We start from the raw sequence: 25,211 nt of genomic DNA, 5'->3' as shown, positions 1-25,211 counted from the left end.
ATGACATCAGTGCACTACAAGGTAAATATCTCCTAAACGGCGCACGTTTTGGAAGACATTTACAGTACCTATAGGTAAGCCTTATTCTAGGCCTACCTATAGGTACAAGTTCTAAAAAGCAGTTTACAACCACTTTAAGGATGTCCAAAAAATAAAAAAGTGTTCAAAAAAACCAACCCCCCCCCCCCCCCCCCCCAAACGGTGGTAACACTTAGTCATACAAATGAGTTCCCAAAGTGCCACTCAAAATGTAAGCCTACAGGTATTCTAGTAAACCTAGATGGGGTAAGTGCAAGACTGGCGACTGACCGACCGGGGGAGGGGGGGGATGGGGGATTGTGCCTGTAACCTGACCCGACCGGCCGGGGGGGGGGGAGGGATTGTGCCTGTGACCCAATGGGGGGAGTGGCGTTGGGTGGATTGTTGGCCCCCCCAAAAAAAATATACCTCCAGCCAGCACTGTTTGGTTTGCCATCTTCCACTCACATGATTGTGTAATGTATTTGGAATACTACCAAAAGAAAGATCCATTTGTGTGAAAAAATTATATAAATTCAATTTGTGTAGAGTATTGCATGACCGTGCAATTGCCAGTTAAAGTAGCGCAGTGCTAAATAGCAAAACATGCCCTGGTTATGAAGGGGGTAGAACCTTCCGGAGGTCCAGTGGCTAAATAGACTTTTCAAAGCCTTTGTCATGAGAAGAGGTTGTTGGTTTCCTTATTGTAGGTGAAATTTTCTTTTTCATACACCATGGGACACAGAGTCAGGCTAATATTCATCACCTACTGGGTTATACTCCATCTCCAGGTGAATGGACACTGGTAGACCAAAGGTCTTCAGACAGGAAGTGATCCCCTATATAACCCCTCCCATACAGGAAGCACTTCAGTTTTTCTACCAGTATCTGCAAGGTGTATGGGCATGGTTTGTTTGAGCTCTCTGAGCTCCAGTTCTCTAGTCCCAGAAACGGTTCTTAAATAAATCAAGGGTTTGACCGATCGGATCCATTTGACACAGGCTTTATATGCTTAGATAAATGGTACCCGAGCCTTGCAAAGAAGACTCAAGATCCTGCAAGGTCTTGGTTGTAATGCAGCCTCGGGGGGCTGCACCCTGTGGAGTGGAATCCTGGACACTACAGAGCTAGGGTATTCCTGCAGGGTGCTGTCCATGTCCAAGGGAGTGGACCCTAAACATGAAAAGGGTACCCAGTCCTTGAAGGTCCTCAAGTGACAGGAACCCTCCATGATGGGTGAAGATTGGGCTCTTAGTTTCTAAGCTGCCCTGTGCCTGGACGGGTAAGTGAAACCCCTTTACTTATTATTGTGGGGCGTCCCAGTGACTGTTACAATCAGTCAAGCTAGCTAGAGGCTGGACACCTGTGTTTGGTGACCATACGGAGGAGTTTTGAGCTAGCTGTGGGTGTTTGCAAAGTGTGCTTGTGTCTGTTTTTTACCTGTATGATGGCGTACGACGGTGCACCATATTGCCTTGGTTCACCTAGGCACACGTTTGTTTGCAAGAGTGCCGCTATGCTCAGTTAGCAGTTTGTTTGGTGGACATGGCGCATGCGGCTTCGCCACACATGCACAGTAGCCTTTTATCTGGGCGAGTGAGGATTCGTGTCATACGTGAATACAGCCATGCCCGTTCGCTGGGACTGCGCACGTGCGTGCGCATGTACGCACAGAACGTTCCGGCGCACACCCAGCTTATTTAAGCTGTGTAGGCCAAGCATGCAGTGCTTCCAGAAGGCAGCTGTGGGACACAGAGCAGGCTCTGAACAGACACTTGCAGCGGTTCATTTTCTCCTTAACCGGGTCACGTGAGTCACCAGGTGTTGCTTTGCAGGCTAAAGGTGCTTAGCAGGATTGTTACATAGGGGCTTTGCAAGCCCTATTAAAGGGTCTCCCTTCTGAGGTGTTTTGAAACATAAACCTCCTCCCTTTAGGGTGAGAGCTCATTCTACCGGGGTGTAGGAACCTCCTGGGCTTTTCGCCATCAGGTATCTGTGGCTCAAATTTGTAAGGCTGCTACCTGGTCTTCACTCCATACGTTCACAAAATTTTATCAAGTGGATGTTCGAGCAGCTGAGGATTCGGCTTTCGGCCGCAGTGTACTGCGGGCTGCCATATAAGTTCTGATGGCTATTGTTTGGCAGGGTTTCTCCCTCCACTCCAGGCTATTGCTCTGGGACGTCCCAGTAGGTAATGTATATTAGTCTGACTCTGTGTCCAATGATGTGTGAAAAAGAAAATGGGATTATTTCATCATACTTACCTATAAAATCCTTTTGTTGCAGCATAAAAATTTTAGGGAAGTTCCTGACTTCAGTAAGCTTCTCACATCGTGCACCACATACAAGGGAAGCCTTCAGCAAACACCAGATCAATGTGATTGCCAAAACAATCATTCGTTTAGTGAGTCACCAGGAAAGTATTTTACAATGCACAAAGACCATCAATAAAACAGTTTAACTTAATATTTAGCTACAAAATAACAACTAAATCTCAGCAACTGAAAACACTTACCAGACCCCCCACTCCCGGGGGCCAAACCATAGAGTCTCAATTGACCAAGATTTGGCAAACCATAGTCTCACTTGACCAGGATTTGGCAGACCATAGAGTCTCACTTGACCAGGATTTGGCAGACCATAGAGTCTCACTTGACCAAGATTTGGCAGACCATAGAGTCTCACTTGACCAGGATTTGGGAGACCATAGAGTCTCACTTGACCAAGATTTTTGGTTTATTTAAAGCTCTTCTTTTTTTTTTTATAACTCCCAGCTGATATAAAACGTCTCACTTTCCCAGCTTGACCTATTCTGTACAACAGGGATATGCAATTAGCGGACCTCCAGCTGTTGCAAAACTACAAGTCCCATCATGCCTCTGCCTCTGGGTGTCATGCTTGTGACTGTCAGAGTCTTGCTATGCCTCATGGGACTTGTAGTTCTGCAACAGCTGGAGGAACGCTAATTGCATATCCCTGTTGTACAGGGGCTGCAAGAGGCTTATACCAAGTTGTTCTGGATATTTTATAGATAGGCAACTCCTATCATATTGATTAGTGGTTCCAAATTAATAATAACTACTGCAGTAGGGAACAGACACAAAAAGATACACTCCGCATTTCCATTCTCGCACAATTGGATTAGACAGAGTAGTCGGCGATTCCACAATGATTGTCGCAATGTCTTGCCATTATAATGACAGTGGAAGTGTGAATTGTATCTATTTGTGTCTGTTCTCTACTGCAGTAGTTATTATTAATTTGGAACCAATAATCAATATGAGGATAGGAGTTGCCTATCTATGGTGAGGAAAGTTCATTTGCTGTGCCCCTTTGCAATAAGATGCTCTGCCTAGAACACTCCTGTTAATGATGTACTATATGGCCAAATGCTTTAATTGTAAGGGATATATATATATATATATATAAAATATATAAATAAAATTATTTAACCTCTTGCCTACTGGGCACTTTCACCCCCTTCCTGCCCAGGCCAATTTTCAGCTTTCAGAGTTCTCACATTTTGACTGACAATTATACGGTCATGCAACACTGTATCCTTCACTGATGTGCACTGATGAGGTGGCACTTATGGGCACCGATAAGGCAGCACTGAAGGGCACTGTTTAGGTGGCACTGATGAGGCACTAATATGCCACACTGATAGGCTCTGATAGGTGGCACTGGTGGGCACTGATGGGCAGCACTGATGGGCACTGATGGCCGGCACTGATGGCCATTGATAGGCAGCAATGATGAGCAGGCACTGATGGGCACTGAAAGGCAGCACTGACTGGGAGTCACTTTTGGTGGGGGGCTTGTGGAACCCAGCTTACCTTGGAGAGCTCTGGAAACTCCTTGTCCAGCTCCCTTGGCCCCTCCTATGTGCAAATCACCCGGTGTCCATTAGGGGGACCGAGAACCCCAGTCTGATCTGTGCTAGTCGGACTCGCTGTACAGCCACACTGGAATGTTGTATATATGTATATATTGTGTGTTGTCTCATGTTTTTGTGGATTCTTTGCTGGGATCGTTTGGGGTGTGGCTGTGTCCTATTGTTCTGTTGTGTCTGTCTGCCTTAGGAGAAGTGTATTATGGAATGGATGTTTGTATTTGTGTTCCTGGCATGTAAACCGGAGGCAGGGCGAGGGGGGGGGGGGGGGTGAATTACTCCAACAACCCTCCCTGCTGATAAGGTGGTCTATTGTTCAAATGTTTTAATGCCTGTGTATTCCTTATTGCTGATTGGACAGCTTACCAAGCCCCGAATCCAAGGGAGGGGGCATTGCCCCTGAGTGTTACCTCTCTGTACCTGTGTTTTTAATAAAAAGTCTGTTGTTTTCACCCTACATTGAGTTACGGCTAATGACTGGGTGCACTGAGGGATCTTGGATCGTGTGGTATAGGACAGAGGAAGCATTTATGGTGGACAGACTCATCTTGAGTACGGGGGTCCGTCACAACTGGCAACACTAATGGGCACTGAGTGGTGTCAGTGATGGGCACTGATTGGTGTCACTGCTGGGGCTTACTGTAATCAGGGCACTGATTGGTGTCACTGATGGGCACTGATTGGTGTCACTGATGGGCACTGATTGGTGTCACTGATGGGCACTGCTGGGGCTTTACTGTAATCAGGGCACTGATGATCAGTGCCCTGATTACCTGTCCAGGTCTCTCCTGTGAAGAGATGCAGCTGATCCTTTCCTCACACGCTGTCAGTGTGAGGCGTGGAGAGCTAATAAATGGCACTTCCTTGTTTACATGTGACCGGCTGTGATTGGACACAGCTGATCACATGGGTAAGGCCTGATTCACACTTATGCCGGTTGTATAAGGTCCCCCTCCTCAAGAAGGCACATGTACAGGCCCGTCTGAAGTTTGCCAATGAACATCTTATGCCGCATACACGCGATCGGAATTCCAGCCAAAAAAAAGACCGATGAGAGCTTTTCATCGGAAAATGCGACCTGACCGTGTGTATGCTCCATTGTCCGAATTTCCACCAGCCAAAAATTGATAGCATGTTCTCAATTTTACAGACGGAAAAACTTTCTATCAGAAATTCCGATCGTGTGTATGCAATTCCGACATGCCAAAAATCACGCATGCTCAGATTCAACTACGAGACAGAAGCTATTGGCTACTGGCTATTGAACTTCTTTTTTTCTAGTCCCGTCGTACGTGTTGTACGTCACCGCGTTATAAATCGGAATTTGGTGTGACCGTGTGTAGGCAAGACAGCTTGAGCCGAATTCCATCGGGAAAATCATCAGAGCTTTTCCGACAAGAATTTCCGATCGTGTGTACGCGGCATAAATGACTCCGAGAAGCATTAGGAGAAAGTGCTTTGGTCAGATGAGACCAAAATTGAGCTCTTTGGCATTAACTCAACTTGCCGTGTTTGGAGGAAGAAAAATGCTTACTTTGACCCTAAGAACACCATCCCTACAGTCAGGCACAGAGGTGCAAACATTACGCTTTGGGGCTATTTCTCTGCTAAAGGTACAGGCCAACTTTGCCGCATTGAGGGGCCAATGGATTGTAAAATCTTAGATGAGAACCTTCTTCTCTCAGCCAGCAACAAAGGAGTGGCTCAAGAAAAAGCAGATGAAGGTCATGGAGTGGGCCCCAGTCAGTCTCCAGACCATAATCCTATAGAAAATGTATGCAGCAAGCTGAAACTTTAGAGTTACCAAGAGACAGCCAAGAAACCTTAAGGATATAGGTGTCCGTTTAATAAACTGTGATATTTCACATCTCATGAGTTCACCGCTCTTCTCTGAGATATCTGTTCTCACCCTTGTGGCAGTTTAAAATACAGTGTAGATCACTTCTCCCTCTGTGAATAGAAGTGATCTACAAATGCTTTGAGAATCCTGAACGGCTTCTGTTTCTGTAATCTCGTGATAGCTCAGTATCAGAATCCCAAAGTGAAATACGAAGCACTCCACATACACTGCACATATTACGTTAAAAATAAAGATATAATCCCCCTACCCAATAAACAGACACCCCATAACTGTAAAACATTCTAATTAATAAATAACACGTGCATATTTATGTGAATGGTGTATTCTGAAATTATAGTACTCTATTTGTCATGCAGATATGCACCATTCATATAAAAACAATAAATATATATATATATATATATATATATATATTAAATAGTTCAAAGTAATTTTAAAAAAGCATACGGTAACAATAAAAATATTAAATTAACAATTAAAATAATAATTAATAAATATAATAATAATAAATATAATATATATATATATATATATATATATATATATATATATATATATATATGTGTGTGTGTGTGTGTGTGTGTAAAGTATATATGGCATTTTTCAAACAGGCGTATTAACATATACACTTATGCAAACGCAGTGTGTACTGGACTCATCTGATGCTCTTAATTTTACAGCCATGTGTGTACACATCACCTTGCGTTATCAGCGATGCATCATCTGCGCAGCTGTCAAAATGACAGCATCAGTTGTACTTCTGTAGCCACAACACTGCCTTTGCACGGGTGTACACTGTAATACACAAATGTGAAGGACATGGAGGATATATATATATACATCTGTGTGAGTATATATATATATATACAGTATATATGGGTGCAACGGATCGTCACTGATCCGTGATTCGAATGGGTCACCCTGTTCAGATCGGCACACGCAGCGATCCGCGGTCTCGGCCTTAGGAAAGGTTGCGGCTTTGGCCTAGCTCCGGAGCAGCAGTTATTTGGTGCACCCGTCAGCCATTTACAATTTGATCGCTCTGTCAAACGATGGAGCGATCACATGTAAACAAAGCGGCATCATGATGACGCCGGTTCCTCTCTCCCTACTGTAAAGTGGAGGGGAGAGATCGGATAGAAACAGCGCTGTGGGCTGGATCTGTAGTGCCCACAGCGCTGCTCTGTAACAATTGCAGTCTCCATACTTTGCCAATACTTTGCAATACCCTGTCAATAAAGTGCCAATACTCTGCCAATACCCTGACAATACTCTGCCATACCCTGCCAATACTCTACCATACCCTGCCAATACTCTGCCATACCCTGCCAATACTCTACCATACCCTGCCAATACCCTGACAATACTCTGCCATACCCTGCCAATACTCTACCATACCCTGCCAATACTCTGCCATACCCTGCCAATACTCTGCCATACCCTGCCAATACTCTACCATACCCTGCCAATACTCTGCCATACCCTGCCAATACTCTGCCATACCCTGCTCATACTCTGCCATACCCAGCCAATACTTGCCATACTCGGTAATACCTAGCCATACTCAGCCATGCTCAGCCAATATTACAGTGGGGGAGATGATAGGAATATTGCAGCGGGGGAGATGTATATTACAGTGGGGGAGATTGTGGATATTACAGTGGGGACTATATGGTGGTGGAATTTTCACAGGTTTTTTGCAAATTCAATTATTATTTGCTGATCCGAAAAATGATCCGATCCGTGACTCTGATCCGAGGAACGATCCAATCAGTGAGTGTTTTGATCCGTTACACCCCTAATATATGTTAAAAGGCCAGTATGGTGGCCTGAATTTATGGGAGGAGCCCGGAAGAGTAATTGATCAGTCCGTTCAGCTGTGTTCCTTATCAGCCAGTACGGTGGCCGGAATTTATGGGAGGAGCCCGGAGGGGTATTTAATCAACCCATTCTGCTGTGTTCCTTGTCGGTTCCTGTGTGCAATACCCACCCTCCCATCCCCTTTTTAGGGCATTTCTCAAGGCATCATACTCCTCACCGAGTACTCATTTCACTTCATTTCATGTTTATTTCATTTAATCCTCATTTCTTATCTAGGGTATGCCCCCTTATTTTGGTATACCGTACGTTAGACCAGGGCAAACCTTCAGGTCTATTTCAAGTGGTAAGTTTATGTTAACCCTGTTTGTCATCGTTATACGTATCGGACATAGGGCTCTTAACCATAAATATATATATATATATGCACACACACACAACAGATGTAAATATATATATACACACACAAATATAAATATATACACGCACAGATATAGATATATATATATATATCTATATCTATATATACATACACACACACACACACATATAAATAAATATATATATATATATATATGTATGCACTGTATATGTGTATGTGTGTATATATATATATATATATATATATATATATATATATATATATATAAAATCTCTGTGTGTAATTGTATAGTTAATGTAATTGTAACCTGCTGTTGGTGTATTTTTCACTGCAGTTAAGAAAGTTTTTACTTTCATTTGGCCACGGATGAAGGAAGAAGCTATTCTCTGGCCACCTCTGGGCTGGAGAAGCCAGAAAGGAGAACTTGAAAGAGAAGCACAGAGATAAAGTGGCATCTCTGTTTACTAAACATGACGTTTCTGTTGCAGTCAATGCGGCCGTTCTGTGTACTGAGATGAGAAGAGGAAAATAGTTCTCCAGTTCTCATCTCAGTATATTAAACCTGCAATGCTCTGAGATAAGCAGTGATCATCCTGATCTCAGCTTATCACAGTTTATTAAACGGACACCTTAGAGAAGATCTGTAAAGAAGAGAGGATCCAAAATCGTCTGACTTCTGTTTGCGCCAACAAGGGTTTCTCCACCAAGTGCTAAGTCGTGTTTTGTTTGGAGATCAAATGCTTATTCGTTCCGTCAGAACTTTCCTGTCAAAGTCCGGTGGTGTGTACACGGCATGAGGGAACTACTTGCGATATGATCAGGAGTGATGATAAGCTGTGTGATCATCATTATGAATTTATTCTTACTATGATTTTATGATAAGTGCTGTTATAATAATCCTAATACTGGCACACCGCCACTATTTACTGAGCAGGCTAAGCAAAGCACCATACGTACATTTGTAGAGTGAAACACTTTGCCATCTTCACCTTGGATCCGACTGTTTGTGCCAACGATCAACAATACTCCACAATCCCAGCCACTTTGATACTATAGTATCATAGACCCTATGATAATGGACATGCTGGATTTAAAGTATCCATTAGTAGATTACAGATCCCTTAAACCCTCCTCCCAACTTTTTGGAGATGGGAACGAGGGATGCCCATTAGCAAAAGTATGAAGGCATAAGACCCCCCCCCCCCCCCCCACCCCAAGACGTCATACGCAGGGCCATCTTTAATACTGATTGGACCCTGGGCAAAACTTTTCTTGCCCCCCCCCCATGCAGTTTTGCTCTCCACCTGCTCTGAGATAAATAGCAGCTAGACTCAAAATCAGTTTACTGAATCAGATCAGGCAGCTTTTGCGATTGGTTGCCAGAGGTTACAGTGTATCATTACCGCTCACTGACTGGTTGCTAGAGGTTACAGTGTATCATTACCGCTCACTGACTGGTTGCTAGAGGTTACAGTGTATCATTACCACTCACTGACTGGTTGCTAGAGGTTACAGTGTATCATTACCACTCACTGACTGGTTGCTAGAGGTCACAGCACACAATACAGCTCACTGGTTAGTTGCTAGAGGTTACAGCACATGATTTCTGCTTGTTGATTGGTTGCTAGAGATTACTGTGGATAGGACCTCAGGGGGGCATGAAATACATATAAATACCACCGGCCGCTGCTATTTACATATGAATGCCGGTAATTTACATGTAAACACAGGGTCTGCAGTTGAGTCATCTGTACACAAAAATAGGGCAGCATTAGTAGCAGCACTTCAAACTGAGGTATTGGGACAAAGCACAGGACTAAAACCTCAAGGGGTGAAAGAATTCAAACCAGGATAGTTGGCAAGTATGAAGCAGCTGCTTTGGGCCCCACAACAACAACAGGGTCCAGGGCAGCTGCCCCTTTTGACCTGCCTTGAAAACGGCCCTGGTCATATGACATCTTTGACTTTCAGTGTGAATGATTGGTGCAGCTACAGGCATCATTCAGATAGCCTTGTTTTTAGCCGGCGATTCTGTGCACCATAAGAACAATCATAGCGGCCGCTGGATCATTCTTACAGGCGACAGGAGGGGACATTCCCCCCCCCCCCTCCTCCCGCCGCCATCTGGTGCTTCTCCGGGCTCTTCTGTGCCATCGGGGACCCGGAGAAAGAATCAGCCGACGCCGGATGACGACCATAGAGATGACCGTTATGATGTCACATCCGGGCCGCGGATGTAAACAAAGCCGTGATCTTGGCTAGTAAGCATGAGATCATGGATTTTTTTTTTCCCAATCTCATGCTTTCCAGCATTGGAGGAGAGATGTGGGGGTCTCATTGACCCCACATCTCTCCATAAAGAGGACCTGTCATGAACGATTCCTATTACAAGGGACGTTTACATTCCTTGTAATAGAAATAAAAGTGATAATTTTTTTTTAAAATAAAGTATAAAAAAATAAATAAATAAAGTAAAATAAAAAATAAAATAAAATAAATAATTTAAAACGCCCCTGTCCCTGGTAGCTCGCGTTTAGAAGCGAACGCACACGCAAGTCCCGCCCACGTATGTAAACGCTGTTCAAACCACACATGTGAGGTATCGCCGCGTGCGTTAGAGCGCGATCAACAATTCTAGCCCTAGACCTCCTCTGTAACTCTAAACGTGTAACCTGTAAATAAATTTAAAGCGTTGCTTATGGAGATTTTTAAGTACCGAAGTTTGGCGTCATTCCATGATTGTGCACAATTTTAAAGCGTGACATGTTGGGTATCTGTTTACTTGGCATAACATCATCTTTCATATTATATAAAAAAAAATTGGGCTAACATTACTGTTTTGTTAATTTTTTAAATCATGAAAGTTTTTTCTTCTCAAAAAACATTTTTGAAAAATTGTTACACAAATACCATGTGAGATAAAAAGTTGCAATCACCGCCATTTTATTCTCTAGGGTGTCTGCTAAAAAAAATATATATATATATATAATGTTTGGGGGTTCTGGGTAATTTTCTAGCAAAAAAATAAACATTTTACAGGTAGGAGAGGAGTGCCAGAATAGGCCGGTAGGGAAGTGGTTAAAGATGAATTATACAAAAATGAGTAGTTAAACCCACAAGGGCTTTTTATTTAGTTTTTTTTATTTCTTTTTTTTAGCACTATAATTCCTGTATACTGGCTTTTAAAGTTTACAAAAGCAACAATTTAGAAATTGGACTAAAGGTTTAGCACTGTGCAGGGGCATATGTATCGGGGGTCTCAAGGGTCACAATGGAGACCCGGCCCCATGCTCCAGGGGGCCCATGCAGCCCTCTGTACATTTGGATAGGAGGGGCAGCAGGGGCTGCATTCACTGGCCCCTTCCTTGTCTTAATGTTAGAGTCGGTGACTGGCCTGCATAGAGTCCTGGCCTCAACCCGATAGAATGCCTTTGGGGTGAATGGGACTTTGGGATGCAGGCCAGTCAAGTTCCTTGACCCCCAAACTCGCTCATCCATGTCTTTATGGACCTTGCTTTGTGCACTACAATAGAACACCTTTGGGATGAATTAGAGCGGAGACTGTGAGCCAGGCCTTCTCATACAACCTCAGTGCCTGACCTCACAAATGCGCTTCTGGAAGAATGGTCAAACATTCCCATAGACACACTCCTAAACCTTGTGGACAGCCTTCCCAGAAGAGTTGAAGCTTCTATATCTGCAAAGGGTCAATATTGAACCCTACGGACTAAGACTGGGACATCATAAATATTCATGTGCGTGTAAAGGCAGGTGTCCCAATACTTTTGGTTATATAGTGTAGATCAGACCAAAATGAGGAACAAATGAGAAGGAAAGTGTTAAAGGTGGACTTTGTTCCAAATCAGGGACAGTCCCTCGAAATCAGAGACAGTTGGGAGCTATGCTTAAAGCGGACCTTCATTCATTTTTTTAACTTTCCATCTTTTAAATCTTCTGCTCTTGTTGTTGTTTTAACTTTGGATAGTAAAACATTTTTTTTCTGCTAGTAAATCCCTTATACATTCCACTTCCTGTTTCTTGTCTGGTCATTAGCCTAGGATTATGACATCATGCACAGCGCTCTCTCTCACTCTCGTAAGAGTTTGCCAGTAATAGATGGGGGGGGTGACGTTTGTCCGATGGAGCGTACACACGGTCGGATGTTGCCTTAAAACAGCTAATTTGCATGTTTGTTGTCAAAAAGTCTAATCGTGTGTATGGGCCTTAAGAGGTCTTATGCCCCATACACACGATCGATCAGACTTTCCAACAAAACCGTGGAATTTTGTTCGAAGGTTCTTGGCTCCAACTTGTCTTGAATACACACGGTCACACAAATGTTGGCCATCAATTACAAACGTGGGAACGCGGTGATGTACAAGACTTACGACGAGCCGATAAAAAGGAAGCTCAATAGTCATGTGATATCTCCATTACGAATGCTAGTTGTAGAAGACTGAGCTCGTGCTTGATTCCGAGCAACTTTTGTGCGACGGACTTGTCTACGCACGATCGGAAAGTCCGACAACAACGTTTTGTTGGCGGACAATTTGAGAGCATGCTAGCCGACATTTGTTGGCGGAAAGTCCAAATGTTCGATGGAGCGTACACACGGTCGGACTTTCAGCCAACAAGCTCACATCCAACATTTCCCATCGGAAAGTCCGATCGCGTGTACGCGGAATAACAGCGCTTTTAAGGAAAGATCCTGAACATGGGTGGATGGATGAACAGGAGTTGAACCACCGTTTCCACAGCCAACCGGGCAAACCACCACTCCACAGCAGATCATATTAAAGTATTCCATCCATCAAGCATATAGCAAAACTACAGGGAAGAGGAAGGGAGATTGCTCATGATACAATATGCTGTAAACTTTAGTATCTTGCTTACATATCGTAAAACGCAAGCCATGTGTCACGTACCTTAAGTCAGAGCCCGGAATGCAGGGAGCGGCCTCTCGTAAACCTCTGACTCGGGAGGCCTTGATAGAGATGACAGGGGCTCGGGAGCACAGAGGAGCACAAGTGCCTGACTGGATGGCCGGTGTAGAAGGCGGAAGACCGTTGGTAATGGGAGATGTCCTGTAGTCCAGCAGCGGAGTGCAGGTGACAGCAGGGTACAGCGGACAGCGGGAGGAGTCCTGTAGACCAGCAGCAGAATGCAGGTGACTGCAGGGTACAGTGGATAGCGGAAGGAGTTCTTTAGTCCAGCAGCGGAATGCAGGTGACAGCAGGGTACAGCGGACAGCGGGAGGAGTCCTGTAGACCAGCAGCAGAATGCAGGTGACTGCAGGGTACAGTGGACAGCGGGAGGAGTTCTGTAGTCCAGCAGCAGAATGCAGGTGCCAACAGGATACAGCGGACAGCGGAAGGAGTCCTGTAGTCCCGCAGCAAGAGGTAAGAGGCAACAGGACACAGTGGAAGACAACAGCCGGGTACGGTGGCGGACCGGGAGGTGTTCTGTAGTTCAGCAATGGTAAACAGGAGACTGGCAGGTAGCAGAGTAGTACAACGGTCCAGGTCAGGCACAGGCGAGCAGATCAGGTACAGAAACGAAATCCGGAAGAGTTGTCGGGTAGGAAGCCAAAAGTCGGGGGCAGGCAGCAAACAGAGAAGTCAGGAACAGGTCGGGTTCAATACGGATCAGGTGAGTTCAGATACAGGATAGCAGAGCACACAGAAACGCTGTTGATCGGGCAGCAAGACAGCAAGGCAAAGATCCACTTTAAATAGCGCCATTGGCGCCAATTGCGTCAAGACGGCCGCGCGCACGCGCTCCCACGTGTGCGCGCACCGCCGACCGCAAGAACGCTCTTCTTGAGCACAGATGATCTTCTGCGTCTTACACCACTCGGATGCCCGTGGGAAGGGTTTTCCTGACACCATGTCACAAATGCAGCATCCAGCACCCCTGCGTTTTTTTTTTAATGACACTGCTGTAGCTCCGGCCAACGCGTTTCATCCGAATGGACGTCGTCACAGGGGCCATGGAGAACCAAATAGTTTAAAGGCTGCCAGTCACATAAGCACAGTCCCACGCATACCGACAATTCACCCTTAGTCTAGGATATGTCTCTTTATTTGATATTGCTGATGAACTTCAACAGGAGAGGGGTTTAGGGTCACAGGATACGCCAAACCAATCAGTACCAACAAAGAGAGGACAAACTTCTCTCTAACTTTTAACAGCAGCTTTTCTGGAGGTAAAAATTTCACCTGGCAGCACCAGTTCAAACCTCAACCACGCCACTACCTGCCTGGAGCTTGCAGTTTCTCCCTGTGCCTGTGTGGGTTTCCTCCCGGTCGGTGGTGGCTGGTGCTCAAAGTTTTTTGGGAGGCACAAACAAACTGAAAAAAAAAAACATCAATTGCCGCCTCACTGTGCCCATCAATTGCAGCCACTGTGTCATCAAACACAGCCACTGTGCCCCATCAAACGCAGCCACTATGCCCATCAAACGCAGCCACTGTACCCATCAAACGCAGCCACTGTGCCAATCAATTGCAGTTACTGTGCCCACCAATCGCAGCCACTGTGCCCATCCAATGCAGCCACTGCGCCCATCCAATGCAGCCATTGTGCCATCTAATGCCACCAATGTGCCCATCAAATGCAGCCACTGTGCCATCAATTGCAGCTACTGTGCCCATCAATTGCAGCCACTGTGCCCATCAAATATAGCCATTGTCATCAATTGCAGCCACTGTGCCCAACAATTGCAGCCACTGTGCCATCAAATACCACCACTGTGTCCATCAAAAGTTAACACTGTGATCCCCCTGCCCGCCGTCTGCCTGGCACTTACCCTATCTGGGTGGGGCAGCGGGTGACAGCGGCAAACCGTGTCCTCCATGCGTCTCCTCCCCTCCTCCTGATAGGCGTCCAATCACAGCTGTGATACCTGTTGTTTCAGCCAATCAGGTGACGGGTAACACACCCACGCTTCATGATTGGCAGAGAGGCGGTTCAGTGTCAGAACAGCGAATATTTATTCGCTGTTCTAACACAGCTGGGTGAACTGCGAGCGCAATGCTTTGCGCTTTCAGTTCACCTTTTTTGAAGCCTATCAGAGCCTATGGTTATAATTAGGTGCTTCACAGATACACCCCCGCCGCTGTAATTCAGGCGCCGGCATCCGAAAAGAGGCTGGATGTCTGAATAGGGGGTGGCGGCGGCAGCCATGGATAGATTCATGCAATGCAAGAATCTATGCCTCTACATAGAGGGGTGGCTGCAGAGAAGGGGAGGCGCCCGTGCGCCCTTAATGGATGGGCCACCCCTGCTCACGGTACTCCAGTTTCCTCCAACACTCCAAAAACATGCTGGTAGGTTAATTGGCTCCTGTCTAAATGAGCCCTAGTATGTGTATATATGTGAGTAAGGGACTTTAGATTGTAAGCTCCTTGAGGGCAGGGACTGATGTGAATGGACAATATAAATGTAAAGTGCTGTGTAAATTGACAACGCTATACAAGTACCTGTAATAAAATAAAAAACCACAGCAGTCCATAAAGCCATTTCTGGCTCTTAGTTCCCTTCTGACACTTGCATAACTAACCGTGCCCAACAAAATCTTTACTCAGTGTCCTAGGAGCTGTCTGCCACCCAGCATCCGCAGGTAGATCCTTAGTGAGGGAGATAACAAGCACCTTCTCCAGACCCAGGACTTCAGTGCAGCACTTCAGTGCAGTGCCCCCCCACAAAATGTAATCCTCAGGCATTCTTCTCCCAGGCCCTCAGCCCAGCAGCCTCTGATGCCTAGACTGCAGCTTCTTGTCTTTAATGGAGCTGCCTCCAGGGGAAGCAGCCCCAAGAGGTCTTCCTTTTGAGGGAAAGAACATTCTGGTCAGGCCTCCTGCACGTTTATCACCTCCCCAGCCCCCTTCTAGACGCCCTGTTCCAGAGCTTGGCTGGGGCATAACTATTCAACTTATCAATCGAATTTCCTAGCCCTATGTTCTGGAAACTTCTTCCAGAGGCAGGTGGAAGTAATCAAGCTGAAGATACCCTGAGCAGGCCTATGCAATCAATCACTGCTCCATTTACAAAAATGGAGCCATGGACTGAATTTACCAAGCAGACTGTCTAGAGAACGGGCGCTACATCTGTAATTGTGGTGTCAATGATATTATGATACTAAAGTATTAGCCCTTGTACACACGGTCGGACATTTCAACAACCAAATCCGTCGGATTTTGTCCGAAACTGTTGCATACACACGGTGGGACAAAGTTGTCGGAAAAGACATAGTTGTCAGAAAATCCAATCTTTCAGAACGTGACGACGTAATTTCGTTACGATGGCACTACGTTCAGGCTAGTAGCCAATAGCTTTGATGTAGGAATTTGATCTGAGCATGCGTGGCACTTTGTCCGATCGGAATTCTCTACACATGATCGGAGTATGTCCGATCGGACCAGTTTGTCGGAAAATATTTCCAGCAAGTTGGAAAATTTGGTCCGACGGATATTCCGACGGAATCAGTCCGATGCAGACCACACACAGTCGGATTATCCGACAAAACGGTCCGATAGGACACATTCCGACGGATTCTCCGACCGTGTGTACACGGGCTTAAAGGGACTGTGTTGGCAGAAAATAGTAATGCCCTGTACACACGATCAGACTTTCCGACAGGAAAATGTGTGATCGGAGCTTGTTGTTGGAATTTCCGAATGTGTGTGGGCTCCATCTGACTTTTTCCATCCGAATTTACGACACACAAAGTTTGAGAGCTGGATCTAAAATTTTCCGACAACAAAATCCATTTGCGCAAATTAGAGAGAGATAGAGAGAGAGAAAGAGAGAGATAGAGAGAGAGAGAGAGAGAGATAGAGATATAGAGAGAGAGAGATATAGAGAGAGAGAGATATAGAGATAGAGAGAGATAGAGATAGATAGAGAGAGAGAGATAGATAGAGAGAGAGAGATATAGATAGAGAGAGATATAGATAGAGAGATATAGATAGAGAGATATATATATATATATATATATAGAGAGAGAGAGAGATATAGATAGAGAGAGATATAGATAGAGAGATATAGATAGAGAGAGATAGATATATAGAGAGAGAGATATAGATAGAGAGAGAGATATAGATAGATATAGATAGAGAGAGATATAGATAGAGAGATATAGATAGAGAGATATAGATAGAGAGAGATATAGATAGAGAGATAGAGAGAGAGAGAGAGAGATAGATATATAGATATATATATATATATAGAGAGAGAGAGATATAGAGAGATAAAGAGAGAGAGTGAGAGATAGAAATAGAACGAGAGAGAGAGAGAACAAGAGAGAGAGAGAGAGCCGTGTGCATGCAAGACAAGTTTGAGCCAACATCCGTTGGAAAAGATCCATGATTTTGTTGTCGGAATGTCCGAGGTGAGGTGAAGCGGTTGAGCCACTTTTTTTTTTGCAAAGCAGGGAAAAAATCAGCAAGATCATCTGTACCAAAGACATTTTGGCCTAAATTTTTGAAAAAATTTTGATTTTATTGGATATATTTTATAACCGAAAGTAGAAAATATAATTTTATGTCGAAATGTTCGATATTTTATCATTTATATAGCAAAAAATAAATAAAAAATCATAGTGGTGATCAAACACCACCAAAAGAGAGCTCTATATAAATGTAATTTTGGTACAGTGTTGCATGACCGTGCAATTACCAGTTAAAAAAGCGATGTGCCGAATAGCAAAAAATCCTCCTGATCATGAAGGGGGGAAAAAAACCTGGTTAATGTGAAAAGCGCTCGCAGTTGTGGTGGAGTAAAGAAAAAGAGAAGGACGGTTACTATTTGAGCACACAATTACACAGAAAGATGTAAATATGACACCTAGGTGTGAAAAACACACGAAGATCATCGCTGACATTTTGTGCAGGCGCGTTAATTGATATGCAACTGCTTTATGAAATATCCTCGTTGAACCTTTCCATTCTGGCATCACACTGAGTTGGTAACACCAAAGTTAAGCTTTACCCTGTAAATCTTAAATATTAATCTGAGGATTAGTGGAGAAAGACAAAAACTTTCCACAACAGGCTGATTAACCCTTTCAGAGGCATTTTCCCTCACTTGTAAAGAGGGTCACAGGTTTTGAACTGAGGTGCCGCAGGATGATCTTGAGGGTCACGAGTGAAGAGGTGCTGCAAAGAGTAAGAGAAAGGCAACGTCTGTTTAGAGGGAATATATGAAGACGAAATGCCAATTTTTTTAGCTGTGTGGCTTGGGGAGGCTTGGCTGAAAAAGCGGGATTGGGTAAGCCCTTGTACACACGGTCGGAGATTCCGACGGAATGTGTCCTATCGGAACTGTTTTGTCGGATATTTCGACTGTGTGTGGTCTCCATCGGACTGTTTCCATCGGAATAATCGACGGACCAACTTTTCCAACTTGCCGGTAAAATTTTCAGACAAAATGCTCCGATCGGACATACTCCGATCATGTGTAGCCTACTCCGATGGACAAAGTGCCACGCATGCTCAGATCACATTCCTGGACCAAAGCTATTGGCTACTAGCCTAAACCTAGTCCCGTCGTCACGAAATAACGTTATCACTTTAGATACAATCGGATTTTCCAACAACTTTGTCCGACCGTGTGTATGCAACAGTTTCGGACAAAATCCGTCGGATAAAATCTAATGGAGGTTCTATAGTGTAGGGGCTCAAACATAGCTACATAGTAAGGTGCAAAGACACCAGGTCCATCCAGTTAAACCTGAGTGACAGTGGGTGTGTCTACAATTGTCCCTATCCCTGTACATTGTGTCTCATTAAGATGCTCATCTATTATATTATTATTTATTTAAGGTACCTATATAGTGCTGTCAATTTACGCAGCACTCTACACATACATCGCACACTCACATCAGTCCCTACCCTCAAGGAGCCCACAATCCAAGGTCTCAAACTCACATCCATATACTAGGGCCAATTTTGGACAGAAGCCAATTAACCTACCAACATGTCTTTGGAGTGTGGGAGGAAATGGGAGTACCCGGGAGGAAACCCACACAGGCACAGGAAGAACATGCAAATTCCAGGCAGGTAGTGTCGTGGTTGGGATTTGAACCAGCTACCCTTTTTACTGCTAGGCGAGAGTGCTAACCCCTACACCACTGTGCCGCCAGACATGCTCTATTGTAGTTCCCTTTCTCCCTGATAGGTGTTACTATAGTAAGAAGTTAGTCCCTTGGATCCTGATGGATTAAGGAATTTTTTGCCCTGCCCTAGAGGGGCACCCTCTAGTGCAATGCCTTTCTTCAAATGCAATCCTCAGGCAATCATCTCCCAGGCCCTCAGCCCAGCAGCCACTGAGGCCTAGACTGCAGCTTCTTGTCTTTTAGTGCAGCTGCCTCCAGTGGCAGCAGCCCCTGAACGCTCCCTTGGGGGGCAAAGAACATTCTGTTCAGGCCTCCTGCACATTTATCATATCACCAGCAAACCCTCTGGACACCTCATTCTAGGGATTGGCTGGGGCATAATAAATATTCAACTGATCATTTGAATATCCCAGCTCTATGTTTTGGAAACTTTTCCCAGAATATTGACCTTACAAAGATCAAAACCAAATGGAAAGCAATTGTGGTGGCAAGGTTCTGTAGTGTGGGGGCATGGGCATGCTCTGTTGTAGGTTCCCTTGCTCCTGTTAGCTGTTACTATAGTAGGCAGTGAGTTAGAACCTGGGATTCTAATGGATTACGGAATGTTATGCCCCGCTCTTGCCAGTTGAGGGGAACCCAATGTATGGGTTAGGCAGGGAGCTCCCTGCAGTTCTGATAGCCAGACTCAAACGGAGGAACAGGATTTTCTAAAGTAACAGAGCATTGGGCTCATCATTTAGGCTGGAGGAGGCCTTTCTTTTGGGGATACTCTCTTCCCCTATGTGAATGATAGGGCTTTGGGATGGCCTTCTGATGGTGATGGATTTTTAAAGTCTCTCCTCTCAGACTGAACTGCTTTGCCCTTTAGAGAGTTTGTGACTTAAGAATTTGTCACTTCCACCAGGAAGGCTGAATCAGTTGCTTGATCCTTTTGTGTTTTATTTGATAAGGTAAAGGCCAAGGGTATCTATGGGGTGGGCATTACATTACTCTGGTGGTGGGAATGTCTCCTGAGGACAGACCTGTGCACGGTGGGCTGCAATGGGGTCTGTTGCTTTAGGACCTTTACAAGGTATAGACTTTACAGCCACAGGGTAATGGTTAGGCCAGACAGGTTGTCATGCTTGGTGTCCTTCAATAGGCAATGTATGTTTGGAACCTAGCAGGTCTCATAGGTAGGGAGATCATAGGAAGCTCAAGATAAAAAAAGCAAAGAGTAGAGGTGCTCCACTACCTCTCAGCTTCAGGATATGAGGATGGCATGGAGAAAAGGACAGTCACGTGAGATTACAGTTCAAATTCTGAAGTTCACCAAAGATGGCAAGCAGTCATGGTAGTGGTGGTGGTAAAGTTACATAGTTACATAGTTGGTAAGGTTGAATAAAGGCAACAGTCCATCCACTTCAACCTGTATAGGTGTGTATGTGCACGTGTGTGTAGAAAAAAATTATTTCCCATATCCCTGTATATTGTTTTTGCTAAGATGCACGTCCAAGAGTCTTTTAAAACTAACCATACTGCCTGACGACACCGCCGATTTTGGAACAGCGTTCCACATCCTTACTACCCTGACAGTCAAAAATCCCCTACACAGCTTAAGGTTAAACTGCTTCTCTTCCAGTCTCATTGTGTGGCCCCGTGTCCTCTTATGCCGCGTACACACGACCGGACTTTCCGTTGGAATGAACTCTGACTGACTTTTCGACTGAGTTTCACTGAAACGGACTTGCCTACACAGGATCATACCAAAGTCTGATCGCTTAACGCAATGACGTATGACGGGACTAGAAAAAGTAAGTTCAATAGCCAGTGGCCAATAGCTGCCCTTGCGTCGTTGTTGGTCCGTCGGACCTGCATACAGACGATCGGTTTTCTCGATAGGAACTGGTTCTGGCGGAAAGATTTGAGACATGTTCTATTTATAAAGTCCATCAGATTTTTTTCGACAGAAAAGGCCAAATGAAGCCCACACAAGGTAGAAATTGTCTGACGGATTTGTTCCGTCTGAACTTTGCTGACGAAAAGTCCGGTCGTGTGTACACGGCATTACACTCCATGAGACTGAAAAGTTTCATACTTACACTGGGATCACCGTTGAGATATATTTGTAGTCGTTCCTCATAATTGAGGTCCTCCAGTCCCCATATTCATTTATTTGCCCCTCTCTGGCCTCGATCCAGCTCCAACACATCCTTTCTGAGGATTGGCGACCAGAACTGGACGGAATACTCCAGATGTGGCCAAACCAGAGTTTTATAATGTGGCAGAATAATCGTTTTATCTCTGGAGTATATTCCCTTTTTAATGCATGCTAATAATCTGTTGGCTTTGGTAGCCGCAGCTTGACAATGCATGTCATTGTTCAGTCTTCTAGGACCCCTAGATCCTTCTGCATCCTGGAAGCCCCTAGGGGTTCTCCTCCTAATGAGTAACTTGCGTTTATATATTTTTACCTCCAAATGCATCACCTTCAATTTTTTAATGTTAAACCTCATTTGCAACGCAGTAGCCCAATCCATTGATTTATTTAGGTCTTCTTGTAAAGTTTCTATATCCTGTGTTGCTATTGCCCTACATATCTTTGTGTCTTCAGCAAACACTGAGATCGAGCTATTTATCCCATCCTCTATATCATTTATAAATAGATTAAACAGAATTGGTCCCAGGACAGAGCCCTGGGGTACCCCACTTGGACCAATCTGAGTATATGTCATTTATCACCACCCTTTGGACACGCCCCCAGAGCCAGTTTTCTATCCAAGAACAAACTTTATGGTCCATGCCTACAGACCTTAGCTTGTATATTAAGCGTTTTTGTGGGGGACTGTATGAAATGCTTTTGCAAAATCCAGATAAACCACATCCACCGGCCTGCCTTTGCCCAGATGGCAGCTCACTTCCTCGTAGAAGGTTAATAGGTTCTGCAATCAGATCTGTATCATTTGTAATTAAAAGATCTAGCAATGCGTTACTCCTAGTCGGGGGAATCCACCAATTGGGACGTGAAGTTGTCCTGTAGAACATTTAAGAAATGGCGGGCCTTTAATGAGTGGGTTGCCCCCTCCACCCAGTCAACATCGGGATAGTTGAAAACTATTTCTAAACTGTGCAAGGAAAGCCAACTCCACCTCTTCCCTCAGGTTAGGGGGCCACTAGCAATTTCCCGCTTACGTCCACCAATACGGACTCCCCCTCCCCCCTTTGCCCCATCGCTGATGTCATTCTGTTCTTCTACCCATAAATCAATCCTGATATATAGATACACCCCTCCCTGTGCCTCCGATACAAGGAATACCCCTGCATGTTTGCGTAATAGCAGCTCCAGTTCCTCCATTTTATTGACCAGGCTCCTGTCATTTGTGAACATTCCCCTGAGTTTTGTATTGGTGCATATTTTTTTTTTTTTCCATTTGATTTCTCAGGCTTCGTTTTTTGATTTGGTAACTCATTAACCCCCCCCCCCCCCCCCAGATTAGATGTTATGGATCACTAGTGTCTCCACTGATCTCCTCTGTCCTATGCCCTCTGCTTGTTATCGCAAAGGGTTATTAAAGTTAAGCCAAGTGAAAGTGTCCAGTGTTAATTGTGGCAGCAAATTTCGATTTAGTTTTAGTCTTATGCCCCTTACACATGAGCGGATTTTCCGTTGGAAAAATCTTGGATGGTTTTTCCGACGGAATTCCGCTTAAGCTCGGCTTGCATACATACGGTCACACAAAAGTTCTCTGAACTTTCGACCGTCAAGAACACGGTGACGGACGACACTACGACGAGCCGAGAAAATTGCTACAGAATTTCCGATTGAAACTTTTTCCGACCGAAAAATTGAGAACCTGCTCTCAATCTTTTGCTGGCGGGAATTCGGCCAGCAAAAGTCCGATGGAGCATTTTCCGACCAAAAGCTCTCATCAGTCTTTTGCTGCCCGAATTTCCGATCGCGCGTACGCTCATGTGGGGCTTAAAGTGGTTGTAAACCCTTACAACACACTTTGACCTACAGGTAAGCCTAGATTAAGGCTTACCTGTAGGTCCAAGAAATATCTCCTAAACCTACAGGGTTTAGGAGATATTTGCCGAAAGACAGGCACCACATCGTAGACAGCGGCGCGCAGGCGCACTGAGCGCGGCATCGTCAACGACAAAGATGCTTCACATGTCGGCTCGGGAGGGACGTCATTGCGGCTTCGCCAAATGACAGCGGAGGAGCAGCGAGACCCCACCGAGAAGATGGATGCGACTACAGGGGACAGCGGTAACTTCGCTGGCTCCTGTGTCAGGTAAGTGACACATAATAGACTACTATGCGATGCAATGTGATGCATAGTAGTCTATTATGCTTTGCCTTTGCAGGGAATGAAAGAGGAAGTCAACTCATCAGGGTTTACTTCCTCTTTAAGTCATAGGATTAAAATGGCATTTTAGTTTTACTCCCATTTTAGTCTTCTGCAACTGTTTTCGTTTTAGTCGTATTTAGTCGGTTAAATCTCCAGTACATTTTAGTCGTCTAATATCTAACGGGTGTAATTAAATTGTAATGCATTAGTTAACATTTCTCTACGATTTCCAAACTCATTATATCCTGCTGGAGTGAAAAATCTCATATGTTATTATTTAACCACTTGACCACTGGGCACTTAAACCCCCTTCCTAACCAGACCAATTTTCTGCTTTCGGTGCTCTCATACTTTGAATGACAATTACTCAGTCATGTAACACTGTACCCATATGAAATTTTGTCCTTTTTTTCACTCAAATAGAGCTTTCGTTTGGTGGTATTTAATCACCGCTGTTTTTTTTTTTTTTTTTGGAGCTATAAATCAAAAAAGACCGAAAAATCGGTAAAAAATAAAAGTCTTTGTTTCTGTTAAAATGTATTGCAGAGTATTGCAGTGTTGCAGAGTATTGGCAGAGTATTGCAGTGTTGCAGAGTATTGGTAGAGTATTTCAGTGTTGCAGAGTATTGGCAGAGTATTGGCAGAGTATTGCAGTGTTGTAGAGTATTGGCAGAGTATTGGCAGAGTATTAAAATGGTGCAGAGTATTGGCAGAGTATTGCAGAGTATTGCAGTGTTGCAGAGTATTGCCAGAGTATTGCAGAGTATTGCCAGAGTATTGCAGAGTATTGCCAGAGTATTGCAGAGTATTGGCAGAGTGATGCAGAGTATTGGCAGAGTATTGGCAGAGTGATGCAGAGTATTGAAGAGTTTTGGACATTGTATTGGCAGAGTATTGCAGAGTATTGGCAGAGTGATGCAGAGTATTGGCACAGTGTTGCAGAGTATTGCAGAGCATTGCATAGTGTTGCATAGTGTTGCAGAGTATTGCAGAGTATTGACAGAGTATTGCACAGTGTTAGAGAGTATTGGCAGAGTATTGGCAGAGTATTTCAGAGTATTGCACAGTGTTGCAGAGTATTGCAGTGTTTCAGAGTATTGCAGAGTATTGCAGAGTGTTGCAGAATATTGGCAGAGTGATGCAGAGTATTGGCAGAGTACTGGCAGAGTATTGCAGAGTATTGAAGTGTTGCAGAGTATTGGCAGAGTACTGCACAGTGTTACAGAGTATTGGCAGAGTATTGCAGTGTTGCAGAGTATTGGCAGAGTATTGCACAGTGTTGCAGAGTATTGTAGTGTTGCAGAGTATTGCACAGTTTTACAGAGTATTGGCAGAGTATTGCACAGTGTTACAGAGTATTGGCAGAGTATTGCACAGTGTTGCAGAGTATTGCAGTGTTGCAGAGTATTGGCAGAGTATTGCAGAGTATTGCAGAGTATTGCACAGTGTTGCAAAGTATTGGCAGAGTATTGCACAGTGTTGCAGAGCATTGGCAGAGTATTGGCAGAGTATGGACGCCCTCCCAGAATAAGCCAACCGCGCTGTAGCCGTCATTTGGCTATGACCCAGTTGGCAAGTGGTTAAGGTATTGAGGTAGGAACATGCACTACAGACTAGTGTTAATTTTTAAGTCAAATTTCAATGCAGTTTTAGTCTAATGCCACGTACACACGACCAGACTTAGGTCCGACAGACTTTCGACGAAGTTCTGACAGGGTTCTGACGGACTTTCCGAATGAACGGACTTGGCCACACACAATCACACCAAAGTCCGACGGATTCGAATGTGA

The 25,211-nt window shown here is 44.6% G+C and overlaps 2 protein-coding genes across 9 annotated transcripts in view; one reads left to right on the top strand and one right to left on the bottom strand.

Moving 5' to 3' along the window:
• Nucleotides 1-25,211, bottom strand: part of LOC143997731 (uncharacterized) — a 253,375-nt gene that overhangs the window by 13,909 nt on the left and 214,255 nt on the right. The window contains exon 6 of one of the 5 annotated variants that reach the window (XR_013277725.1): nt 11,449-11,471. The exons of 3 other annotated variants lie outside the window; for them this stretch is intronic. The gene's annotated coding sequence lies outside the window, so the exon portion shown is untranslated. Of the gene's footprint in view, nt 1-11,448; nt 11,472-25,211 lie in introns of those variants that run through there. One more of the 5 variants, XR_013277727.1, reaches the window with a different exon arrangement.
• LOC143997727 (ALS2 C-terminal-like protein) overlaps nt 1-25,211 on the top strand; it is a 197,452-nt gene that overhangs the window by 62,182 nt on the left and 110,059 nt on the right. The window lies entirely within an intron of this gene.

Source organism: Lithobates pipiens, unplaced genomic scaffold (assembly GCF_037356315.1).
Source record: "Lithobates pipiens isolate NorthernLeopardFrog02 unplaced genomic scaffold, aLitPip1_a1.2 Scaffold_19, whole genome shotgun sequence".
In the NCBI taxonomy this organism is placed as follows: Eukaryota; Metazoa; Chordata; class Amphibia; order Anura; family Ranidae; genus Lithobates; species Lithobates pipiens.
This window is presented reverse-complemented; position numbering and strand designations above follow the sequence as displayed.